Here is a 22,040-nt window from a genome sequence, read left to right as displayed (position 1 = left end):
AAGAGTGATGCAAACAGGACTGGATTAGCTAGCCTCCAGATAGCCAAATATATTCCTGCTTTGCCAGAATTGCCATATAAGATGGGGCACGGAAGCTCCATCTGTCTTCCCATGTGCCTCACCCTGTGCATCTCTCCCATCTGCCTCTTTGTCTGTACTCTTCACAATGCCTTTTATCATAAATGCCCAAGCACAAGTAAGCTGTTTCCTTGAGGTTTCTGAGCTGCTGTCCAAAGAGTTGGATCATGTGAGGCAAATCAAATTTCAAATACCCTTAACATAGCACATTCAGGTAGCCATTAAGGTGGCTTAGAAAAAAAATCTGGAAAAATGTGAAGAAATTCTTAAAGATTGGCAAGTGGCTCAAGCTTGCAATCACTGCCCCCTCCTTACTAAGGCACAAGTGGACTTTGCACTCAGGTTCTTGGTCAAGGCCTTTCATTAGCTGGGCCTGAGAAAGATGAATGACAAGAGAAATATCAGGGCGGAAGGCTGCCCCAGCCCACGAGGTTTCGTCAACAGGAGCCCGAGGGGGAATTGACCTGAATGAGAGACAAACCTGACACAAGGAGGGAGACCAAGACAGGATTCTGATCAAGGTCTCAAACTTTATTTTCGCAGGGCAGCTTATATAGTAATCAGCAAAGGGTAACTCACGTAGACAGGGTCATTAGGTTGCTAGGTTACAGAACCATGGGATGGTCTTTCTCAGGACAGGGACTGGGTAAAGTTTACAAGGTTGTTAATTAAAACTAGACAAGATGTTAGGCTTAACAGGCAAGGTTGTAAAAGCATCAAACATTCTTATCAGCTAAGACTTATAGTGTCTTCTTGTTAGAGCATGACAAACAGTGCCAGATCTTCTTATCAGTTAAGTTTTATAGTTTCTTTATGTTACATCCTGACAGCTGTTTTGGCTCCCGGCAGAAGGCAATGCAGCTGGAGGCCAGGCACAAAGACTCCACCCCCATTCTTCTCTGCATTCCTGTAGCAGGCAATTCTTTCTTTCGCTCTATTCCCCCTACCTGCCCTTTTTGCTTTCCTGTATTCTGACCCTGGCACCCATGAACAACAAGCAGACACAAAAAATTCCTTATTAATATTATGATGTCTGAGTTTCTGTGAAAACAACAACAACAAGATGTTAGATCCACAAGAGCCAGGCACAACATAAAATCCAGACGCCTTGGGAGAGATGGAAAGCAGTGTAGTTACAGGAGCAACAAAAACTCAAGACCCAATTCAGCCTCTGCCTCAATGGCTCACTTCACACAGGTAACCCTTTCTGAGGATAAGTAATGTTTCTCAGTCTTTACAGCTCCTAGGAGCTGGTGCTCAGAAGTTAACAGACAGGATGCCCTACTGTAAAGAGAAATGATCAATCAAATGTCTGGGAGATACAGCTCAGTCTCCCTCCAGAAACAGGAGAATACAGTGCTACCTATCAGTTTTGGAAAAGACCAAAACTTGAAATATAGTAGAAAAATAAGGTTATTACTTCCACACCATGATAAAAATAAAAAAAAAATCAGCTATTTTAAGTCAGGGACTATATTACAACAAGGCGATAGGAAGGCTGAGGACTTTCAAAAAAATGAAAGCTACCGATTTTCTAACCTCCAAGAACACATGCTGAATGTCAAGCACAGGGTCCTAGAGAATCAATACAATCCCAGGTTCCAGAGGCTTTGCATCCCCTAGTAATTCAATTTGTTCTAGAAGTTATATGGGATAAAGAGTATCAAGATCAACTGAAATCAAGCAATGCATGTACCACCAAAATGGTGGATGAAATGGCACAGAAGAACCCTGAAGAGATTCAAATAAATCTGAACTCACACACATCCCTGCTCCTGCCCTGTTCTGCTGAGCAGTGGCATATGAATCACTAACAGATCATTCATATATGGAAGGGGATTCCAATACAGATACTGAGGTGCCAGACTTTGAAGTCAGGCCCCACCACGTGAACCCCATTTTAGAATCGAACCCTGAGCCAATCAGATTTGTACCTGTGTTCTAATCTTGCTTGCACAGCTGATTGTTGTAACCTTGTTCTTTGCCTTTATAAGCCCTGTGTAATCACAGCTCGGGGCTTCCTCCTAACCTCCGCTGCGTCGGTGGGTAGGACGAGGCCCGAGTTGGCAGCTCGTTAAATAAAGCCTTGCCTTGCTTTTGCATTTTGGAGTGTCTGAATCTCGGTGGTCTTCTTGGGGGTGGTCTTGCAACTTGGCACAACATTTGGGGTTTCGTCCGGGATAGCCCCAGAGACCCCGAGATCCCAGACTCCGAAGGTAAGAAAACAGCACTGTTCATTTGTCTTGTCCTGTAATTTGTCTGTTTTGCTTTTGCTTGTAGGGCGCGAGTCAGTTTGGTTTTGGGCCGGAACTGACCAGGAGGACCTCCTAAACGAGACTCAACCCGCCCACCTTGTACTTGGGTCTGCTCCTTCTGCTTATCTGGCAGGAGGTTGTGGGCCAACTTGGGTCCACTCCTCCCGTACCCTGGCAGGAGGTTGTGGGCCAACTTGGGAGATCTCCAACTCGTAACTCGGGTCCACTCCTTCTGCACCCTTGCAGGAGGTTGTGGGCCAACTCGGGTCCATTCCTTCTGCACCCTTGTAGGAGGTTGTGGGCCAGCTTGGGAGATCTCCAACTCGTAGCTTTTCTTAGGCCTGTGTGTTTTCCTCCTTTTGTATTAATTGTTTTATTGCAAAGTGAGAAAAGGAGAATTATGGCTACCAAAATGTTTAATTGCCATTCCAGCTTCTTTGTAGGTTTTTTTGTAACAGTTTCCAGCAGGCCCACAGAGAAGCACAGGTGATTCCTATAAGTTTGTCAAGATCTAATACTGACCCTTAATAGGTTCCAGGTAAGAGAGCATGCTTAAAAACTACTTCTGTGTGGACCACCTTGTTGCTTATAATTGGAGTAAAGTGGCCCCTTATAAGACTCATTGATCTGAATCTGCGGTTCGAAGCCAGCCCGGGCAAAGAAAGGTCCCTGTGAGAGACTTGTCTGTAATCAGCCAGCAGAGTGCTGGGAACGGAGTGGTGTGGAGCTCAAAAGTGGTACGGTGCTAGTCTTGAGCTGGAGAGCTGAGGGACAGCACTCAGGCCCTGAGTCCAAGTCGAAAGTCACTCCTCCTGGGACAAAAGTGATGGAACATGGGAGGTCTCCAAGCACCCAACTCAGCCGCTTCGCCTTCGCCTCAAGAAAAGAAAGTTAGACTGAATATTGTTATAATTTTCTTTTTGCCTTCTTTCCTTACTACCCTGGCTAGTGTTGATGTCATTTTGGCAGCTCACTCCAAAGTGAGGTGACCCCCTTATTTTAGGTAGTTTTGAGCTTGCTCAGGAATACGGGTATAGCCACCCGACCCTTAGAGCACAGTTGAGAAGTTTATGTATTATTTTGTTGCTTACATTTGGATACTAAACACTATAGAGCTAATGGTAAGTCTGTATAGCTGAAAGTTAATTTTCAGTTTGCAGCAATCCTGCAGTCCCTTGGAAAAGTAGACTAAGGTTATAGGTTCCTGGCTAGGTAAGGTCTACGCCCCTGAGTCAGCCTGAAGAAGTTACAGAAGATGGATGATCTTCACCCATCAGCCCCCCTTTTAAAATCAAGGGACCAGAGTTGTTTTTGGGAAGATGAGGCAGGATAAACTAGAGGTATGCAAAACAGAGGTACAGAGACTATTCTTGTAAGAAATGGTGACAGGCCCTTTGGTTACTACATTAGGCCCTACTGGCCCATGCCTTACCTCTATATCAACCCCTAGACATGCAAGCCATTGAAATGGACAGAATGGAGCCATGATTGGCTCCCAAGGTACCAAAAAGAAAAAGGGGGAAATGAGGTGCCAGACTTTGAAGTCAGGCCCCACCACGTGAACCCCATTTTAGAATCGAACCCTGAGCCAATCAGATTTGTACCTGTGTTCTAATCTTGCTTGCACAGCTGATTGTTGTAACCTTGTTCTTTGCCTTTATAAGCCCTGTGTAATCACAGCTCGGGGCTTCCTCCTAACCTCCGCTGCGTCGGTGGGTAGGACGAGGCCCGAGTTGGCAGCTCGTTAAATAAAGCCTTGCCTTGCTTTTGCATTTTGGAGTGTCTGAATCTCGGTGGTCTTCTTGGGGGTGGTCTTGCAACTTGGCACAACAATACTACTTCATATAAACGGTATCAATTAAACTTTCAAGACATGGATATGAGAATAAAGTAGCTCCTGTTCTGTGAAATTAGAAAGTTTAGGGCAAGATTGAAAACAATCCTTTGGTGTGTCAGAGGAGCATATCATTAGATAAATTCTTAAATTTTTTGGCTTTTACATCACCTTTATTCATAGAGACAACCTGTATGAGTTAACAAACCCTCACAATGCCAACTGTTGTAGGAATAGTATTCTTTCTTACATGTACCAGAATCTCATATTCAGCAGTGAGTTCTGGGTTGCAAAAGAGGATTTACTGTTTGCACCTCTCTGTACAATTCTTAATTTTTATCAGAATACAGAGGACATGTCATTAATGAGGCAAAAAAAAATCTTTGTGTCATACAGAAGGATTTTTTTTGCAGTGCTGAGGTAGAGAGTTCAGAGTTTTGTGCCTGCTGAGTGGACACACTGCTGCTGAGCTACATCCCCATCTCTGCACTGTATTATTACACTTATTTAGATTACATACTGAACCACTATAAGAGATAACAGGCAAGTTATAAGTAGACTTTTACACAGGCAACCAGTGAACAAGACACTAATGATCCAGGTATGGAACTTAAGGTTATCTCTTGTGTGATAAAATCATTCACATATAATGGTGAGTCATAGAAAACATCTTAATTTAAAAGGCACAGATTGGTTGACTCTGTTGGTCTAAGTCTCTATACAAAAGGCTAATGTGGAAAGGGATTACTCACAATGTTAGCCATGTGAAGGAAAAACACATCGGACAGTGGAGTGATCCAGAGCAGGAAACTGTAGTATGTCCCATAGAGACAAGAGAAGAATAGTCTAACTACCCTCCCACATAGATCAGAACAAACCAGAGCCCAGGTTGACTGCAGGGTAACAAACAAGGTGGAAGAAAGGAAGAGCGTCTGCAGATGTGGACAGAAGATCCTTCAGGAAGGATGGGCTGTGAGAGGTTTCAGACAGCACTGGTGGGAGTGTATATTTCACACATGGCTGGTAACATGGCTGGGTAGTTTCTAGTCAGCCGTAGGTCCACTCGCTCAGCAAATACCTGGATGTTCACCACAAATAACCAACTACAAGTGCCACATTCTTGACACAATCAAGTATGTAACAAAACAACCTGGGATCTCACCGATGTAGGCATCTGCTCCTTGTTTTCCCCTTTACTGTAGAGAGCCAACAGCGAAATTCACTCTGACTTCTGGCTATACTCTCAAGGGCGTGCAAAGTCATGGCTTAGGGAGCCAACAACAAAGTTCATCCTAACCTCTGGCTATGTTGTTATCTCAAGGACATGCAAGGACATGGTTTACTTGAAGGGCAGTACTAATCCTGAGATGTTTTATTATGTCCACAAGAGTCTGTTTTATGTAAACCATTCAACCAAATCTTGTTTTACTGCCTGTTGTTATTTACCAATTTCAGGGCCTTCCTGTTTTCTTAAACCTTAGTTAGTCCTATGCTATTTCCTGGTTGTCAAACTGCATATAAGCTGGAAGTTAAGAATAAAACATGGCTGCAGTCTTGAGTTACAATCTCGAGATGCAGACCTCCTGAACACCATCTTTTGCCTCTTGTCCTTTTTCTCTTGTCTTGCATTTTTCTTTTTCTTTAATCATTGCCCCCTCAATCAGGATTCCCTCTTCGCTGCTGGCTGGCTCGGCAGACTTTACCTGTCTATTCTTCAGGTTTCCATGCTGTTGACCCTCATACTTGCAGGCCTGTCTCTTCCAGACTCCTCCTCCTGGTCCTCCTGGGTTTGGTCAATGAAAGGCCTGATGGTAGGGTGGTTGGGAAGTAAAATGGGGGAGGCCAGGGACTCCTTCTTCCTGTCTGTTTTGAATAGACTGGCTCCCTCAGTTTCCTTGGTTTCAATTTCTGCACTTCCTAACACTGTATGAGAGGCCACAGGGGACCTTTCTCAGTTTATGTCTACACCCTGCTGGACTCCCAGAATCCTCCTCCTTAGAATAGCTGGTCACCCAGAATCCATTTCCCTTTATAGCTGAAGTACTTTGTTCTCCTGATTTGGATTCTGACTGATCAAAGGATATGTAAAGAAAATGCCTAAATGAAAGGAAACACATCCTATTTTATGCAAGTAGCATAGTCTTGATATGAGAGAAAAGATCAAGCTATGTCAATGTCACTAGTTAACAGATGCCAGGAGTCCAAAAATCTTGGGAAAAATCTAATATAGCAAAGAGTTAAAGGCATATGGTATAGGGACAGAGTATGATTTGTCTCTAGAAGTGCAAGAGCTGATCAATAGGTGGTGTGTGGGGACCAATCAATACCTCATTGCATTAACATGTGTAAGACAAAGACTCACATTATCTCTTACCATAAAAAACATTTGCAAGCATTTAATTATAGATAAATTTTGTCAGGCTAAGAATGAAAGGGAACTTTTAGAATTTGATACAGTGATTCTTCCAGAGGCTTAAAAGATCAATCACATTTAACAGTGAGTTATGTTAAGCATCTAATTTACTTAGGAAGTCATTACTGCTATTGTTGCTATTTTTCCCATTGTAATATTGCCATTGTAAATCAAGTAAAGAGAAGTAAATGTTAATGTGAGAGAAAACTATTTCTGGTCACCATTAGATGCAGGTTCAAAGTGTTAACTGAACATGTACTCAAAAGATTCCATTTTTTTTTTTTTGCCTTAAACTCAGGGTTTAAACTGGGGTTTAAACTCAAGGCTTTGTGCTTTCCAGCTGGGAACTCTGAGCTCTGCCTCCAGTTCTTTTTGCTTGGTTTATTTGAGATTATGGTAGGGGTGGGGATAGTGGGGGTTCTTTTTGCATATATTGGTTTGGATTGCCATCCATTTTTTGTTTCCTGCTCTAGGTCGGATGGTCAGTGGTTACCATACCACACTCATCTTTATCCATTGAGTTGGTGAGTCTTACAAGCCCAGGCTGGCTTGAAGCTAGCTGGCTTTGATCTCAGCTTTCTGGATTGCTGAGATGACAAGTGTATGTCTCTGCAGGCAACTATTGGTTGAGATAGGGTCTTTATTCCTAGATGGGCCTCAAACTGAGATCTTCCTGGTTTGTTTCCTGAAGAGATTACAGATATGAACCATGGCTCCTAGCTTCCATTATTCTTTACCATGTGTTGCCAGTGTTTGGGGAAGAGGAAAATTTTCTATGTGCTTAGAATGAAATCCAAAGAGGTGTTTGACTGAAGACAGTGCTCTGAATAACACTCCCTAGACAAAAGGCTTAGGTGATGAGTGACATGGCTAAATCCCCTGCTTAAGACAGAATTGCTCATGAATACCCATCTCCATCATCCTGGGGGAAGGGGTCCAGCTCAGAGGTGCCTAGCTTAGATTCACAAGCACTTGCCATGCAGGACCCACTGGTACATTAGGAATCAAGGCAGTAACAAGTGATCCTTTCTCCTAGGCATTTATGTAGCTATGACCTTTCTGCTGCCCCTTTTTCTTTCAGTTTCACTTTAGCTTAAAGATGGTAAACTTAAAGTGAGAGAGAAGGAGAGACACCGTTTGTTCAAAGCCAAATGACCAGTTAATGGCCAGGTTTCCTGAGCCAAATGCCATCATGAACCCACTCATCTACCAGTAAAAAACAAGGTTACTGGAAGTCTTGCCATCACTCACTCTCAGCACAAGAACCAGCAATGAATAAACCTACAATTACCCCTGAACGTTTTGTAAAGTGTTGTAAAGTTTTTAATAATACGTGTTCTTGTAAGTACTTAAGGGCCCTCTTGGCCCCCTTGGCCCATTCCCCTCCCCTGCCTAGCTCTAGTTCTAACTGAGGAATCGAACCCTGAGCCTCAGGAATTCTATGCAAGTGCTCTACCCCTGAGCTAATTCCTTGCTCTGACTTTTGGCTTGTGTTTGAACCTACTTCTCCTCCTCCCCTCTTCCTCTCTATGCCGTCCCCACTTTCCTTCCCCGCCCATTCTCCCTCTCCTACAGCTGCTCCCTCTCTTCAGTGTTGAAGAATCCAGGACTTTGGGATTTACAGGCACTAATCCTGCCATTAATTTCCACTCCCAGCCCAGACAGCGTCTCCGAAATGTGGTTTTGTTTCAATTCTGCTCAAAGTACATTTGTGGGAAAGTGAGATATTTTTGGGAAGTTGCCTTCTGACCTCCAAAATTTGATAAGCCAAATGAAAATACAATATTTTAAAGTGATATAATAATAGAAGATAGAGAAGCCTCATTAATCCAACTCAAGTGGATAATGATGTTTTTATTCATATCATTGGACCAGGAATGGCTGTAATGGGGCAATTGGAAGGGTACAGTCTGCTTAGGGCCTGGTTCAACCTGTTGGCAAATCTCAGCCTCTGAATAAATTGAAATTGTAAATGGCTCGTGGTTTAAATTGGCAAAAGTCAGTCTGGCCACCTGGTGGGCTAAGAGATCAGGTAACCACCTTCTTTCCCCAGCTGAATGTACTGAAAATGCAAAGTGAGAATTTCTCACTTTAAAGTGAAATTCTCTACTCAAAATAGGGCGAAAGACTCGAGTGAAGTACTGGGTGGGCTCAATTTAGCTCCAGGGGATCCCCCACACAGCTTTCTTCAACCAAAAACTATTTGGTATCATCCTAAAATGCCTTGCTACAGAAGCAAGCCCTGGTAAAGGAGGCCATAGAATGCCAAAAAAAGCAGTGCTGCCACAATTTGTCATAGCTATAATATGGAACCAACCCAGATACCCCTCAGTAGATGAATGGATCAGGAAAATGTGGTACATATACACAATGGAATTTTATGCCTCTATCAGAAATAATGACATTGCCCCATTCATAAGGAAATGGAAGGACTTGGAAAAAATTATACTAAGTGAAGTGAGCCAGACCCAAAGAAACATGGACTCTATGGTCTCCCTCATAGGGAATAATTAGCACAGGTTTAGGCTATCCCCTTCCTGTGGTTGTACCTGCACTATCACTGTATATTATCTGAGTACATTGGAAAACATATATACTGGTATTACAACTAGGAAAGTGAAAGGGAATATCAAAATCGAGAGACACAGGATAAAAAGACAAACGACTACAAAAGCAATACTTGCTAAACTGTTTGGTATAAATCAACTGCACAGCTCATGGGGGAAGAGGGAAAGGGGGAGGGGGAGGGGGCAATGAGGGAGGTGGTAACAAACAGTACAAGAAATGTATCCAATGCCTAACATATGAAACTGTAACCTCTGCATACGTCAGTTTGACAATAAAAATTAAAAAAAAAAAAAGGTAAAGCTAAATGATGATCTTCCATAAAGATGAGTAGCCTGGATCTGAGAATGAAAGAATAAATTTCAGGAGTATAAATGTGGGTGAGTTTTCCATTTTGTTTCACTTTTTCTTACTTTTATTTTAAAAAGATGATTCTGAGAAGTAATCATTGAGAAGCGGGAGTCTTGTATTTTTTTTTTGTTTCATCTAACTATTAAAATTAAAGTACATCTGGCATTTCTTTGTTTAAAAAATCAACTTCTGTCTAGGTGCTACTTACTGGCTCATACCTGTAATCTTAGTTACTCAGAGGCTAATTGCAGAAGGATGTCAGGTTGGAGGCAAATGAAGGAGAAAAGTCTCCAGACTTTCTTTTTAAAATAACAGAGCTGGAGGTATGACTCAAGTGCTAAACTGCCAGCTTAAAAAGCACAACAAGGCTGAGAGTTATAAATAACTAAAGGATAGGTAGTAGGGTAGATAGAGAGATGATAGATAGATCGACACTCATGGTGATGCACACCTGTAATCCCAGTATTCAGGACCCTGAAGCAAGAGGATTGGAAGTAAAGAGACCAGAGTTTGAATGAGTGATCAAGAATATTTGGGTCCTGGATTTTTAGTCCTATTGATGTATCCTCTTGGGTCCGAGTGCTTTTAATGACACCCTTCCTACATCTTGTTCATTCTTGCTCAATGCTCTTCTTTAAGTGCTGTCCTATTACACTGTTGGCTAAGTGGCTCCATGACAGACCACTTTTAGGCTTAAACAATATAACAGGGACATATAAAAGCAGTCGTATTCCCTGATCAATTAGTTTAGAAAACATGGGGCTTATACTGTTAAAGTCAAAACTCCATGATCCTGGAGCAGTTCAAAATGCAATGTGATGTCAGTAAAATCAAGCAATCTCTAGTGCATGTTTCTGTCTACTATCGTTACTGAGTTACTAGGACACATGGGTAAGCATATGTGTGTAGTCATTTTGAAAATGGCTAGAAAGGTAGAAGAAATGTTCACATCATTTACAACATTTCTGAGTGGGAGTACTTCTTTTTTGTCAGTTGTAGGGCTTGAAATCAGGGCCTGATTGTTATCCATGAGCAGTTTTCTGGTAGATAATTGGAGATTAGAGCTTCACAGACTTACCTGCCCTAGCTATCTTTGAACCAAAGTCCTCAGATCTCAGCCTCCTGAGAAGCTTGGATTATAGACATGTACCACCAGCATCTGGCACTTCCTTTTGAGTTTTCTTGTTTTCTATTTTTTCTCTTAAATGAACATGTACTGCTTCATGACAAACACAGATTACACAGACATAGCCTGGTGTGGTGGCCTATGCTTATAATCCCAGTACTCCTAAGGCCAGGCAAGAGTTTTAGCACATTAAAATATAACCAGACCCTGCCTCAAAAAATAATAAAGGTCATAGGTGTAGTTTAATAGTACAGAGTTTATCTAACATACATGAATCCTTACTTTCTATATCTAGAACTAGAATACAAAAAGAGGCGTGAGCTACTCAGGAGGTTGAGATATAAAGATTAAGGTTCCAAACCAGCCCAAGCAGAAAAGTGTGTGAAACTCTTATCTCCAATAAATTACTTAGCCAAAGCCAAAAAATAGCACTGTAGCTCAAGTGCCTTGAGCCCAAATAGGCTCAGGGATAGCACCCATGCCCTGAGCTCAAGTTCCAGGACTTGAAAAACAACAACAAAAAGGTTGTAATTTTGTACTTTGTAACATAGGAAGTAAACCATGCCATAAAAATCGGGTGAGATAGCTTCTTATATAATTTGTAATTGTATCATATTGCTTTGGAAACACATTTCAAGCCCATCAGAAGTAATTTTGGAGACTTATTTAAAGGCAATTAATTTTTCAAACTAACCCAAGTCTAGTACTGAGAAGAGGGTTGATTTTGTAAAATCAACAATTTTTCTTCTATCTTTGCAAAATAGAATCAAATAGAAAGAACTGTAGCCTGCCACAAGAATTCCATTTTTTGTCAACATGATGTACAGAGGTGTCACAGTTACAAACTTAATGTAGTGAGTACATTTATTGTCATACTTGTTACCCCCTTCTTCATTTTTCTCCCACCTTCGCTACCCCAAGGCTCCCCTCCCCCATTCATCTTCCTTTTTCTTTTACTTTCCCATCGATGGACATAATCATTCTAATCCACAGTGCTTATGAACCCTATGAACATTAACAATAAAACAATTCCTTACAGGTCAGGTTATTTGTACAATTCTTTCCCTTTGCTTGGTATAATCTGTTCCCTCTTCTTTCTCATTTCTTCCCTCCCCCCACTGCCCTTAAGCTGCTTAGTTCAAGTTCATCAATGTCCATTGCAGCTGTTGGGCCCCCCTCTACTGTATTTCTTTCACTCGCTTTCTACTCATTCTGTGCCTTCCTCCCATCTTCCCTAAGATGGGCACATGTATACAACATATATGCGAGGTAAAGAATATAGAGTCCTCTGAATACTATAATACTAATTAAGTAGAAGTCCTTTGTTTCCTTATCATTGGAGTTTTTTTCAGTCCATATATTATTGTAAGTAGTGAAGTATAAAATAGTGCTTCATGAAGTAGTGCTTAGGTCTTATCAATTGGTGCATTTCTCCCAAGACCATCCATTTTTGGTCTCATTGTGTATTGGTATCTTGGGTCCTGTTTGCTTTGTCGTGTCTCTTTGCTTTTCTCAATATCCTAATTCCTGGTTAGAATCACTAGGAAACCACACTTGCCTATCCCTGGGGTTACATCAAGGCTATTGCAGATGCTCCTACAAGTAAAATAGCATGCTGCATAATAATAACAAGCTAGACACCCATAAGGACAGCAACAATTCCCTACATACAAAGAAGAAACTATTAAAATCCCTATAACAAGATATTTACTCTGCTTTCTTGGATTCTCTCCTGTCTCTGACATAGCAGACCTCTGTCTAGCATTAAATTAACCCTTGGGGCAAGTGTGATCCACTCCACACTGCTTATACACCACTTAGGAAGAACCTTCCATGTGAGGACTGGTAAAAGATCTCACATTCATGCTCCTCCCTCCTTTAGTGCAATAGGTATGCCTAAACATTGATTCCTTTACTGGATGCCTAGAGACATTTCCTGTCATCTCTGAAGAAGCATCTGAAGTTACCAGATTCCTATCTATCATTTGCCAGCTTTGGGCCCTTCATTTTCCTGACTACTGGCTGAGTCATCCTTCACTTTTCAAATCACCCAGCAGGTGGCAGATGTCTTAGGAAATGCCAGGCAGAATGAAGCTCAAAACTGATACCTAAATGTGGAGACAGAAAATTCCCATCCTCACATAAAAGACAGCTTAACAATCTCTGTAGGGAACCCCATCCAAGCTAGACGGGACTGATTTCCACTCCTTCTCACTACTACCTTCAGAATCCCTCTTTTCCTCATCTCCTTGAACCTATATCCAGATGCCATGCCCCCAAATAAATACCCTAGGATCCCCCTTCCCTGGGCTCCCACCTGCCTGATGCTGGTCTCATTAACTAGCTTCTCAGGAGATATTCCAAACAAGTCCTTCAAACTTCTGGCTCTTCTTCTGAAACATCTTTACACCCTGAACATTGATTGGTTGTAAAGGACCTCTCAGGACAAAACATAACAACAAAAGCAAAAAACCTCTTGAGCCCCTTTGACAGGAATCCCTTTTTGGCAAATCTAATACCCCTAGAGTGACAAAACTGATGAGAGTTCCTTCTGGAATTTACTCTTAAGATTTCTGCTCACCTCCCCTACTTGATACCCACATACTGCCCCAAAAGCCACTTATTCTAGGACTTCTCTCTGTTTAGGAGACCATTGCCTGATCTCAAATGAAACCCAGGTGGGACTAACAGCATTATCTGACTTCAGGGACTAAATGGAGGAAACATTCCTGTGCCAGCAAATCTGTCAGCGTAGTCTACAGGCAGGCCACCTTTCATCTGAGAAATACTGCATGAAGCTCCAACTCAGATCATCTCTATAGGAAAATCTCTCATTGCCAGACACATTGTCTCTGGACTGTACCTCACTCAAGCTCTGTCTCTAGAAAGACTTATTTCTGGCCCTCTACCATTTTTAAGAACTTGTTCAAATGTTCTCAACTCTCTCACAAACTCAAACCAGGCCAAGACATACTCCTATACCAAACTGAGAGAACCCTCTCTATTTACAAACTCAGACATTTTACAGCTGACCAGAAATGAACTTGTACTCAACTACCATTTCCTGCTTTTGAGGGCCTATTCCCAACCCTCTCCCCATCTGATTGCCCCTATGGAAAATCGAGGTTCCTGCCGAGCCAGCCAGCAGAGAAAAGGGAATCCTGAATGAGGGAGGCGAGGATTAAGGAAAAGGAAAAATACAAGACAAGAGAAAAAAGACAAGAGACAAAGATGGGGTATGGGAGGTCTACATCTTGAGATTGTAACTCAAGACTGCAGCCAAGTTTATTCTAACTCCCAGCTTATATGCAGTTTTGGAACCAGGGAATAGCATAGGGTTGTTAAAATTCAAGAACACAAAGAGGCTTTGAAGTTTACAACATTTGATTACAGTAAACACAGGACAAGGTTGATTAACATAGGAATCTACTCCAGCGGGCATAGCAAAGCACTTCCACATAGTGACTGTGGACAAATGTCCTTGCATCTGGCACAGCCAGAGGTGAGAATGAATCTAGCTGCAAGTTTGGCTTCCTGCAAGTTTGGCTCCCATCATCCTGGCGACATCAGCACAGCCAGAGGTCAGGATGAGCTTAGCTGCTAGCTCGGCTCCCGACAGAGGTTCTTTTACCAGCCCTTAAGGATGGATGAACAATTCTGTTATACAGTAACTCAAACAAATCAGAATTAAGTTGGGACTTTCACCTGGATAGAACAGTACGGCAACATGGTATCAGGCTAATCCTTATTTAACTACACCACTAACAATTCAACAGGGAGATGGCTATCTAACAAAGCCTGGACCATCAAGCTCAAATGTGTTTCCTGTGTGGCCATTTTTTCTGGCCCTACCTAGAAATGCCTTTGAACTCTATTTTGTTCCAGAGTGATACATCCTATTTCCAATCAATTATCCCATACTTTGGACATTCTGTCCAAAAGCCAACTGTAACTGGCCTAACTGTAGAACAGAACCTACCTCATTTATCCTAACCTGATGTTCTCTCGAGAGTGTCCACAGGAGGGAATGATGTACCCTGTTCTCTACAGACTTCTGAATGGTCCGTATTGCTAAGCCACCAGATCAAACTAGTCAACTCTATGCAGACTGTGCAATACCAATTTCCAACTTGTGCTCCTCAAAAACCATAGGGTTCTAGCTCTCTTAGTTACCAGCCAGGAAGGGAACTATGTGATCCCGCAGGAGAAATTATACTTGTTGTTAATCAGGTTATTGAAATCACTCAAGATGACCAGAAAATAGCTAAATGTTTGATTATGGGATGGTTTTCCAGGAATCTTGATATCTGGTCAGTTTCTTAATGGTTTAACCCCCTTTCCAGCCCTCTGGCCATTGTCCTTTATTTTAATCCAAGCATCCTCTACTTTCTAACCAGCTTCTTTCAGAATGGAATAACCCATAGATTAAAACCTTACTCTATCCAAGTACCCAAAGTTTTTCAGCTGTTTGGCTTCAATATGTCCTCCAAAGTGACCATCTGCTTCCTCTGAGCTGTGACCTTTCTCAGCAGTAAGAAGCTGTAGATGATAGGCGGCTTCTCATCTACAACAACCCTAGAATGGGGGCCAACTCTGTCAGTCTCCTGAAGAGTCATCTCTTCACTGGCCAAGGGAAGAAATATAGAACCAATGAACAGACCTAAGTAACTTCATTTTGTACCAGAATTCTATTTTATTCAGGTTCCCATGAAGCCTAGTTTTGCTCAGACCCAGCTACTACCTTCTGCACTCTTTCTAGAGAAGCCACACAGTACTCAGAAACTTTGGCACATAATCAGGTAAAAACATACCCTGGACACATGAGGACACACATTCCATTATCTGTCATGAGAAACCAACTATGCCCACTCCAACCCCAACCACCTTCCTACAACCCCTGCTTTATAAAACACCTATAAAAGTTCACTCTAATCATCCTATAGGGCTTGTGCTGACACTTATATTCTCTGAGAGAAAGGGATACATTTGTTGGCCACTCTCAATGAAATCTTTCACACCCATTGCACAGGATGAAATTCCTCTACCAACCATAGTAAGACAAGTTATCAATGATAACTAAGTATTAACCATTTTTCTACCCTGGGTCACAAGACATATGCCTAGGTGAACATAATACCCTACTTAGGTGACCCAGAATTTGGTCACCAAAGTAATAAATTGCTGGATTTGTCACTCAAGGACCCCATCAGTAAACAGTTACCAGGATCCACTCATGTACCCAATGTCTGATTATATGATTTCTCTCTCCCCAGAAATGTGAGACATAATTCCGATAAGAAACAGTGTTTGCATAGTAACAGCAGCAGCATTAGTAGTGCTGTACCCTTCTCTCTGGCTGACTGCCAGTGTTATTTAATGGCATCTTAATAAACTTTTGTTTTTTACTAGTCTCTTGTCTTGTTAAAACCATTTACTAGCCTGTGCCTCTGAAATATCTGTTAAAAATTGTGGCCTTCACAAGGGGTCTTAGAAAAGCTTTGTCCTGCAGCCATCTTTGAGAAGGGCAAAAGGGACCAATTAGCAAAACCCAGCTCCGCCCAGGAGAAGGCCCCCTGCCCAGGTAGGAGGCATGTCCTGGGCCTCAGCCTGGCTAGAGGTGCCCGCCCTGCTCGCTGGAATTCCTAAATTAAAAAGTGAAAGCAGGAGGCTGGGGATATGGCCTAGTGGCAAGAGTGCTTGCCTTGTATACATGAGGCCCTGGGTTCGAGTCCCCAGCACCATATATACAGAAAATGGCCAGAAGTGGTGCTGTGGCTCAAGTGGCAGAGTGCTAGCCCTGAGCAAAAAGAAGCCAGGGACAGTGCTCAGGCCCTGAGTTCAAGGCCCAGGACTGGCCAAAAAAAAAAAAAAAAAGTGAAAGCAGCAAGCAGCTATTTATGGCACAGAACTGCCAAACGGGAGAACAAACCTCCCAAGACAGATAATTGGTTCCATTTAGAAGCCCATTTCACAGCCTGAAACAGAGCTGAATTCCATACCTAGCTCTGCCCAGAAGGCCACCCCGCCCAGGAGGGTGGAACTGCCCCAAGGCAAGTGACTCAGACCAGTAAAACAGGCCAGAATCGTCCTGCCCTACTGAGTCCGAAGCCTATTCAAAGCCAGTTGTTAAAGACAGCATCCCCACAGCAGACGGGAGGTGCCACAGCTCCCAAGATTGCTAGGGGCCCCACCTACAGAGGACGCCCAAAGCCTAACTGCAAGCAGTGGGAACCACAGGGAAGGAGAGTCAGAACAGACCCGCCCCTGCAAACTGAAGGCACGTCAAACCAGCCAAGTGGCAGAATAGACTGCAGATCATCACAAGGAAACCAGAGACCCTAGAAAGCCCATCCAAACAAGGAAGACTTTTGTTTTGTTTTGTCTCTAAAGTTTTTAAGCTTTCATTTTTATTTATTTACTCTCATATTTTCATTTCTGAAACATAATTGGTTTGTTTTTGTTTCCCATTTTCACCTGTTCGTTCTACCACTTTTTTTTTTGTGGTCGTTGTTGTAGTTGACCATTTTTTTTCTTTTTTTCTTTCTCTGTTCTTTTTTGTATTTCCTTTTTATAACTCTTTTTTAAATAACTCTTCTCAGTTATGTGCATCTGTGTTCCAGTATTCTCTCTTTAGTTCTTTCTATGTATTCTCTTTCTTTAAAAATTACTTTCCTATGAATAATATCTCCACTCTTTACGGCTAACTCTCCACTGTCTATCATTTTAACCTTGTTGTTTCTACCGATTTTACTCTCCTCCACATTTCCACGTCACTGAAACTAAACCAAAAATCATCACCCCCCATACATTTTACTCTAGTTTCTTTATTACCTTTAACTTACTCTCCTGACTTACTACTAGGTCATCCAGATCCCATTGACCCCTGGTTATTGGATAGAGGGTTTCTCGCTTAATTCGAGTGAAACAAAGGGGTTCATAGAGAAAGGCAGTCCAAAAGGAACTTAATATAAGAACAAGAATTGCTCATAGAGTTGTAACAGTAAATAAGTAACTACTGAATACAGGGCTTAGGATTGGTTGTTATATTGAAATTGTATTCTTTAGGAACACCAAATCTAATTTTATACACAGGTATAAAAGGTATGTGTATTTAATTGTGAACTTCTAAGATTTACACAACAGTGCTAGGTAAGGGCTGCTTTGGGTTTTAAACGGTGCTCACAGGTGCTGGTAGACTGGCATCCCCAACCCAAATGGGCAGAAGGAACACAAGAAAGATGGCAAACAGTGAAGTCTTATCCCCCACTCAAAACAAGCAGGAAGCAGAGCAGTCAATCAAAGACATAGAAGAGAACCCTCAAAATGCTCTACAAAGTCTACTTATAAATATGATAAATGAAAAGTTTGAGTCTCTTCAGTCAATTATTCTAGAGCATGAGGAGGCAAAGCAAAAATTAATGGAGAATTTCATGGCATCCACAAATAGAAAGATAAATGAACTTCAAGAGTCAAATGAAAAGATAGCTATTCAGCTTAAAGATTTGAGAGACAACACTCAAAACCAAATTAATGAAGTTAATGAAGTAAAGAAGTCCATACAGGACCTAAGAAACGACATGGAAATTATCAGGAAAGACCAGTCAGAAGGAAAAGACATTCGAAATCAAGTAGGTAGCCTACAGTCCCGACTAACTGAAGCAGAGGATCGAATCTCAGGAGCTGAAGATTCCTTAGATTCTATGGAGAAAGATCAAAAATCAATACAAGTCCAGTCCAATCAACAAAACAGATCGCTACAGGAGATTCAAGATACAATCAGGAAGCCCAATTTAAGAATAGTAGGCATTGAGGAAAACTTGGAGAAAGAAGTGAATGGGATAGGCAACCTATTTAACAGAATATTAGCTGAGAACTTCCCAAATATCCAGAAGCAAAAGCCTATACAGATACATGAAGCATTTAGAACCCCAAACTGAACAGACCAGAATAGGACATCCCACCGACACATTGTGATCAAAACAGGATCAGTAGAGTACAAGGTAAGAATCCTTAAAGCTGTTAGGAAGAAGAAAACAATCACATGTAAAGGAAAAGAAATCAGAATTACTCCAGACTTCTCAGCAGAGACCATGAAAGCAAGGAGAGCCTGGAATGAGGTATACCAAACACTAAATAAAGATAACTACCAACCAAGAATTCTGTACCCAGCCAAACTCTCATTCATAGCCGAAGGTCAAATAAAAGTCTTCCATAGTAAGGAAAAACTGAAACAATATATCTCCACCAAACCAGCTTTGCAAAAACTCCCTAAAGATGTACTATACAGGGAAAATAATCAAGAGCCCAATACAGACAGAGAAATGAACCCTAAATAGTAAACATCAGATCAAGAAATTGGAAGAAACAGCTTTTAACAAGATAGTGACAATGAAAGGAACAAACTATCATCTCTCAATTCTAACTCTCAACATTAATGGACTTAATTTTCCAATCAAACAACATAGGCTCATGAGTTGGATCAAAAATCAAGATCCATCTTTCTGCTTCCTCCAAGAGACACATCTATCCAGCAAAAGTAAACATCTACTAAAAGTGAAAAGCTGGAATCAAATCTATCAAGCAAATGGCCCCAGTAAGCAAGCTGGAGTTGCAATCCTAGTATCAGACAAAATTGACTTCAAATTAAAAAAGGTAAGAAGAGACAAAGAAGGTTACTACATACTAGTAAAGGGATCTCTCCTGCAGGAAGATATAACCATTCTAAATATCTACACCCCAAATGCAGGAGCACCCAACTTCATCAAACAAACACTACTGACTCTAAAAACACTCATAGACCCAAACACATTGATAGTTGGGGACTTTGGCACTCCACTATCACGTCTGCACAGATCAACATGCCAAAAACTGAACAAAGAAACCACAGAACTAAATAATTGCATAGACCAACTAGACTTAACCGACATCTACAGAATATTCCACCCAGCAACAACAGAATACACATTCTTCTCCGTAGCACATGGAACATTCTCCAAAATAGATCACATCTTAGGACACAAAGAAAATCTGTACAAATTCAGAAGTATCAAAACCATTCCCTGCATACTCTCAGACCAAAACGGAATAAAATTAGAGCTCAACTCAAACAGACACCACAGAAAATCCCACAATTCATGGAGACCAAATAACACACTGCTGAACCATTAGTGTGTCATTGAAGAAATTAAAACGGAAATGAAAAAGTTTATGGAATTCAACCAAGATGAGGACACAAAGTACCAGCTCCTTTGGGACACAGCAAAGGCAGTACTCAGAGGAAAATTTATATCTCTGAGTGCATACACCAACAAACTGAGAAACAGCAACTCAATAATTTAAGGAAGCACCTTAATCTCCTCAAAAGAGAACAACAAGCCAAACCCCAAGTCAATAGACAGAAGCAAATAATTAAAATCAAATCAGAATTAAATCAATTAGAGACGAAAAAAACTATCGAAAGAATCAACAAAACAAAGAGTTGGTTCTTTGAAAAAATCAACAAGATAGACAGACCCCTGGCAAACCTGACCAAAAAATGAAGGCAGCACACTCAAATAAACAAGATAAGAGATGAAACAGGTAATATCACCACAGAAATAACTGAAATTCAGAAAATAATAAGGGACTATTTTGCAAACCTTTATGTCAACAAATTCGAGAACTTGGAAGCAATGGATGATTTCCTAGAAAAAATTCATATCCCCAAACTCAACCATGAAGATTTTAAACCTTCTAAATAGACCCATATCCAGTATTGAAATAGAAACGGCAATAAATGATTTCCCATCCAAGAAAAGCCCAGACTGCAGAATTCTACAAGGCCTTCAAAACAGAACTCACACCAATATTTCTCAAACTCTTGAATGAAATTGAAAGAGAACATTCACTACCAGACACATTCTATGAAGCCAGCATAACCCTCATCCCCAAACCAGGTCGGGACTCATCACGGAAAGAAGACTATAGACCGATTTCCCTGATGAATATAGACTCAAAAATTCTCAACAAATTCTGGTCAATCGACTTCAACACGTCATCAAAAAAACCATACACCATGATCAAACTAGATTCATCCCAAGGATGCAAAGTTGGTATAATATACGCAAGTCAATTAATGTAATCCACCACATCAACCGGAGCAAGATAAGGAACCACATGGTTTTATCTCTGGATGCGGAAAAAGCGTTGAACAAAATCCAGCACCCATTTATGCTAAAAGCCCTGGAAAAACTGGGATTCCATGGAACATTCTTGAATATAATCAAGGCAGTTTATACAAACCAACAGCGAGTATAACTCTAAATGGTGAAAAACTAAAGCCATTCCCTTTAAAATCAGGAACAAGGCAGGGATGTCCACTCTCTCCCCTGCTCTTCAACATACTACTAGAATTCCTAGCCAGAGCAATTAGGCAAGAAGAAAATATAAAGGGGATCCAAATAGGAAAAGATGAAGTTAAACTTTCTCTCTTCGCAGATGACATGATCCTATACCTAAAGAATCCCATAGACTCTACCCCCAAGCTACTAGAGCTGATGCAAAACGTTGGCAAATTTGCACGATATAAAATAAACCCTCAAAAGTCAATGGCCTTTCTCTATGCTAATGACCCGAAGACTGAGGTGGAAATCAGGAAAGCAACTCCTTTTGCAATAGCTCCCCCAAACATAAAATACCTAGGAATAACCTTAACCAAAGAAGTGAAAGACCTCTTTGAGGAGAACTTTAAAAGCTTGAAAAACAAAATTAAGTCAGAACTAAGGAAATGGAAAAACCTCCCATGCTCCTGGATTGAGAGGATTAATATAATCAAATGGCAATATTGCCAAAGGCTATCTACAAATTCAATGCAATACCCATTAATATCCCAACATCATTTTTTTAATGATAGAGAGGAAGCAATCCAGAAATTCATATGGAACAATAAAAGACCTAGAATAGCAAAAACAATCCTAAGCAGGAAGAACAGTGCTGGAGGAATTACAATGCCCAACTTCTAGCTGTATTGTAAAGCTATAGTAGTAAAAACAGCCTGGTATTGGCACCGGAACAGACCTGAAGACCAATGGAACAGAATTGAAGACGCAGAAATGAATCCACAGAACTATGCCTACTTAATCTTTGATAAAGGAGCTAAAACAATAGTTTGGAAGAAAGATAGCCTCTTTAACAAATGGTGCTGGCAAAACTGGATCAACACATGCAACAAACTAAAACTAGATCCTCATATATCACCTTGCACTAAAATCAATTCCAAATGGATTAAAGACCTCAAAATCAAAACAGATACGCTGAAAACACTAAAGGAAAGAGTAGGAGAAACACTTGGGCTCCTTGGCGCAGGATGGAACTTCCTTAACAAAGACCCAGAAATGCTCCAAATCAAAGAAAGGTTTGACAAATGGGACTGCATCAAAC

General features: G+C 41.2%; 1 pseudogene; it reads right to left on the bottom strand.

Moving 5' to 3' along the window:
• Window positions 1-4,402: 4,402 nt before the first annotated feature.
• Window positions 4,403-4,523, bottom strand: LOC125340254 (annotated as a pseudogene).
• Between the last annotated feature and the right edge of the window lie 17,517 nt (window positions 4,524-22,040).

Source organism: Perognathus longimembris, chromosome 22 (genome assembly GCF_023159225.1).
Source record: "Perognathus longimembris pacificus isolate PPM17 chromosome 22, ASM2315922v1, whole genome shotgun sequence".
NCBI classification, from domain to species: Eukaryota; Metazoa; Chordata; class Mammalia; order Rodentia; family Heteromyidae; genus Perognathus; species Perognathus longimembris.
This window is presented reverse-complemented; position numbering and strand designations above follow the sequence as displayed.